The following is a 5,808-nucleotide window of genomic DNA, read 5'->3' as shown; positions in this document are numbered from 1 at the left end:
GGAGGTAGGCGAAGTTGTGGGTAACTTCGCTTGAGGTAAGCGAACTTGAAGAGGTAGGCGAAGTTGTGGATAACTTCGCTTAACCTTATATCTTCGCCGAAACCCTAGTAACAGTGACGGCAACTTCGCCTGATGAACACGAAGTTTCTGCAGATTAGATTTCTGGGTTTTTCGAGGTTTGTGAAGGTGTTATGGGTTGTTTAAGCTTGTCGGAGATGAGTATGACACAAAAACTCAGAAAACTCGTCCCGCGAACAGTCGAACGGAACGATTTCTATACCCGCGTGATAATCCCGAACCACACAATCGAGCAAAAGCTCTGATACCAATTGTAGGTTCCCAGCCAGATCTACACGAGATATCACGTACTACGCAGGTGCGGAATCCCTACGTTAGACGTTACGAGTATAGAAAACAATACGATTAACACACGATAATCAAACACGTTGTATACCAACCTTGTATTTATCGAATACACGAAAACTGGAAAACTGAATGAATGATTAATAAGCCGTAACAGATGGCTTATATAATCACGACAACTTCTCCTGGCATGTTCAGGCGAAGTTGTCACTAACTTCGCTTGACTAACAAGTTCGCCCATATCAGCGAACTTGTTAGCAACTTCGCTTATACAAAACATAAAACATTACAAACGCGATTACAGACACTAGACACTGAACTACTGACATCATGCACCAACACTCAAGAAAATCAGATGACATCTTTTAAAGTCGTATCTAAAGTGCGAGGTGACATTATTTCATGACTTTATGATTCAGATTTAAAGGTCTGTATTATAAAATGGGAGAACGGCATTCAGCATTATGAAAAGGTTACTGATGTTCTCTCATTACCGCGTTTGGACGTTCAAACCCTCGCGTGTCGACCTTTTATGATCCATGGGGGAAATTGACATGTAGATTGGTTTCATCAACATCTGTTGTTCGATGTCAATCACGTATTTAAAGCTTTTAAGCCACATATTCCAACTCGCAAGCGTATTGATGAGATTGATCCAAGGACGGGTTGGAGAAAGTTGGTGCTTAAGGTAAAGCCTCCAAAAACAAAGAAGCGTGTACCGGACAAGATGCTGAATTAACATACATATTTATCTTTCAACCGCTGGTACTATGACAACCGAATTGGAGAGACCGTTATTGTTCTGGGTAAGGGCTTAAAGACCGAGCTGATAAAGATTATTGATCCGATGTGGCTTGTGAACTTCACAGAGACCGAAAATGACGTGTTGTTTGAAAATAAGATATTAATAGAGTGTCGTGAAGACTATGACCGAGCAATGCAATTTCAACGCGTTGTTCGTGTGTGTCATGAACATGGTATTCACAGCTGCAGAGATTGGCAGACCAAAAGCTTCAAGTAATTTAAAGAAAAAGGGCTCAGGACGAGGGGGTGTCTATTAGTACACGGTTTTGCGTCTCGAGTCTTTGTAATTATCGTTTTGTATTTATCGTTTATTTTAATGTAAAATTTATTATGATATTAAGTTAGTTCGTTAGAAGAGCAGTCTAGTACGTTAAGGATGTTTAACGAACTAGACCTTAAGTTAAGTTTTCTCCTGATTCGTTAAGGATGTTTAACGAATCAGGGAGCGGTTCGTTATTTATTGTAATGTAACAAATTGGAAGGCTAGTTCGTTACGGAATGTGTAACGAACTAGGTTCCATCGTCTATTTATAGAGAGTTCCCCCTCTGTTTATATTAAGTTTTGAGTTTAATGTATTGAATTGCTGTCCAAGTATCCTCTCGAATCAAAGCTTCATATAATTAACCTATTACTAATATATACACATATAATACACCTAATATAATATATACAGAGATACACAATTAAGAGTAATCATGAACTAGATCCTATACGGTATTAGATCTAAGTGTTACTTGTTATAGATCTGAGTGTAGATCCGTGTGTTCTACATTTTTTCTTTTTGAACTGTATAAAGTGGTGGTTGCAAAAGAACACTTGAAAAGAAATTCATGGAAATCCAGTTCTACTGTTTATTTTTTTTTTGTGTGACTGCAGTGAAAATCTCACCATAGTGAAGCTATTGGTAGGGTATGTGGAGGATTGGATGTAGACAAACTATTATCTCTAGAAGTAGATGCGTATATGTATATACGAGTAACAAAATTTGCAAAGACACGTAAGCAATAATTTATTAGTAACATTTGATTTATCAGTGAACATACAAAAGTAGTGTAAGTGGTCACACGTGATAGTTGGGAGTAGCATTTGACCATAATCTTTTTTTATCATCTTTAGTTTTTCATTTGGTGTGCAATTTACAAATCATACATTTTGATGATGATGGAATATGATGGAACAATGCCAAACGCAATGATTCAATTGACATTTAAAAAACTGCAGGACCGTCACAAACGTGATGATGCAACTAATTTCCATCACGTCTCCGTCTCAAACCTAACTCATACTGACTTAATTGTGTCCCCGTCGCAACGCGCGGGCACACCTACTAGTTTTTATTAGTTATGATTAAAGTTGTCAAAAAGTTCGGTTTAATGATTCTTTGAAACAATTATTTATTTGGTTTTACATTATAAAAATTAAAAGATTTATTTAAGTATTTACGAGTTGAAGTTCGGTTTATTATATTTTTTTTGAGATAAAATCATGGGTTTTATTATACGTTTTTTATTTATACGTTTCAAAGACGAGTAGTTTAAAATCATGGGTTTTAAATTAAGAAGGAATAAAGAAATAAAAAAAAGTAAAAAATTAATAATAAAATTATATTTGGGAAAATTCTCAAAGTGGCCCTTTTTTAGAGAGAAAAAATCAGAATAACCCAACTTTTTCTTAGCCCTTCAAATCTCGTCTGGAATGTCACATTGGAAATCGATCCAACGACATATAAAATGATTTCAATCCCGTCAGCTCCGTCCAAATTTGAAGTAATCTCGACTTTCCCGGCCAAATGATAGGAAATTCCGTCTGCTTCGTCCATTTTTTGAGAAAATTTATGTGTCCTTTTATTTAACACTATATTTCTCTCTCTTCTCTCTTCCCTTTTCTCTCCATCGTCTTCAATGTCTTTATCATCTTTCTTCAAAAACCTCCAACCATGTAAACCGGTTTGGACTCGGGTGACGTTTGAACGGTTTCCGGCGAGCACAAATCAAAGCCTGATATATCCGTCCATTGGCTTCGATTTATGCTCATCGAAAACGATTCAAACGTCACCAAAGCCTAATCTGGTTTACATGGTTGGTGGTTTATTTTTACGGAAGATGGTGTAGATGATTGATGGAAAGAGAGAGGTGAAAAGAGAGAGAGATATGTTAAAAAAATGACAAAAAAAAATATCGAAAAATGGACGAAGCAGACGAGATTACTTAGAATTTGAACGGAGTCGACGAGATTCAAAATAATGTGGCGCCCTAGATGAGATTTGAATGCCTATTTCTGGATTTTAAGAAAAAATTGGGTTATTTTGATTTTCTCTATCTTAAAAAGGGTCACTTTAGGAATTTTCCCTTTATATCTGCTTGAGTCATAAGTTTTAAAATAGTTAAAGTACGTCATAAATAGACATCCCCCAAATCTAAGAACCTTAGAATCATTCAGTTTGAAATTGATTCGATTAACACTTTGTTAATCGAAATTGACAAAGGGTTATTGTTTTCGACCTGATTTATAGCGAAAGCCCCATAACAATCACCTAGATTAGATTCGGATTGATGATGAACATTTAATTAGGGCTTGGTCTTGAGTTCAAAAAATAAATCGTGTTACAGAGTGTGATTTAGTTCGATAAACCGTGTGACTATGCTCGCAATAAATGGACGAAAGTGATTATAGTTAGATTTTGGTTCGATTTATACATATAGGAATGTATTAACTCAAATGAATCCAAATTTTAATTTAATAGTTAAGTTTAGTTAATCATTATATTATACAAACCGATTTGGAGTAACGAAAACACTATATGCTTGAATTCGAGGATCCTTAACCGATTTGTAACTGATTTCGAGTTTAATTGTTCAAGGAACAAAAAAGTAATCGATGGTACTGTAGCGAGGAAGATTATACAAAATTTTGTCATTATTGCACTTTGATCATTCAAGGTTTAAAGGGTTAACAACCATGGATAATAATTTTATTTAACTAGCTAACAAACATAACGAACAAACCACGTCTTTTATTATGCTTTTAGAAATGACAAACGAGAACAAAGTACAATATTAATAAACATAGATAATAAATAAGCGACCGAAATTTTATTCCGTAACAAATGGGTCGGATTATACATACAGATTTTAGCAATTATTACAGTCGTATGGCTTTTGCCCAAGCCTTAGTTGTTGCTCCGGCTTAGGTGGTGGCTATGCCAGAATCAGTTGAGATGTAGGTGAGACTTTTGATGTTACTATATTTCACATTGCGAATATTTAGGCCTTATAACCGTAAGAAGTGCAGGTCTGGTAATAGGAAGTCTCTTCATGTCATAGTATTCAATGATCGTTGGCAGCTTGGGGTGATGGGAATGGTTTCACTGAGCTTATTGTATCACTTTTTGCCCAACCCTTGGATGTGGATCCCGTTCATGATGATTTTTTCATCGTGCCTGATACCCTCGCACTATGCACAAATGTTAAACAATGTTTGTCCAACTCTATGGTCTTGGCTGAGCTTGTTGCGTGCCCCCCCACCCCCTTCTTACGCCATTGCTTAAACTATACAACGGGATTATACCTATTGTAGTAAGTACCATATGGAGGAGGCTTGTTGGGGGTGTTGGGAAGGAGAATGGTGAATATCTTTGTGACTTTCAATATGAAGAAGGAATTCCTGGGGGGGAGGGGGGCAAAGGTTGTGCTTTATAGTGTGATAAGGTTGTTATATGAATTTCCTCATGATGGGTCATTGGCTATTTTTACTTTTGACTTCTCTAATGCTTTCAACTTAGTGGATAGAATTGCCCTCTTGCATGAGGTTTGGACTCGATGCCAGATCATTTTCCTATGGGTGGATTGTTTATATTGGCAGTGAGCTAGGTTATATGTTGGTGATTATCATATCGGGTCCCACATCAGGTTCAACATGATGATTATTTGGGGCCTCTCCTTTTTGCTTTGGTATGCTTCCACTTGTTCACCGCATCAGGGATGGTTGTAGAAACTCTTTCATGATTGGTACCTAGATGATGGCACGATTATCGGGGACACTAAGAAGGTGTCTAAAGCTCTAGATATTATCAGGGCCAAGGGTCCCCATTTGGGCTGGCGGGATTGGGTTTAAGGTACAATATGGTTTAATTTACAAAAAGATTTGTTCCCTAGCGGGATTGGAACGCCGGTGTTGGGTGTGAAGCTCGTTGGGGGTATTGTAAGCCAGAATGTGAAGTTTATCAGTAGTTTAAGTGTGAAAAGGGTATCACGTGCTATGAAACTAATAAGTTGTGTTCCATGTTTATATGACCCTCAATGCAAGCTCCATTTGCTCCGCTCATGCATAGGAGTTGAAAAGCTATTGTTCGGCCACAGAACGTGCCAGCCTATGTAGGGGAAGTTGTATCTATTTTTGACAAGGGCCTTTCGAGGAAGCTTGAGTATATTGTGATTTTTTTAAGAAGGGGGGGGAGTTGGGGATCTTTTATGAAGGTTGGCATCACTTCCGACCCGTTTAGGGGTTTGGGTTTATATTCTTCCAAGGATGTATGTACATTTGCTTTTGTGGTTTTGAGAACACAATCACGAAGTTTGCGGGACCAAATTCTTCATGAGTTTGGCACTGATGGATTTGACTCAGATTATGGGTGCGTCATG

Source organism: Bidens hawaiensis, unplaced genomic scaffold, assembly GCF_021521415.1.
Source record: "Bidens hawaiensis isolate Kalapana, Puna unplaced genomic scaffold, B.hawaiensis_p1.1 tig00003219_1, whole genome shotgun sequence".
NCBI lineage: Eukaryota > Viridiplantae > Streptophyta > Magnoliopsida > Asterales > Asteraceae > Bidens > Bidens hawaiensis.
This window is presented reverse-complemented; position numbering follows the sequence as displayed.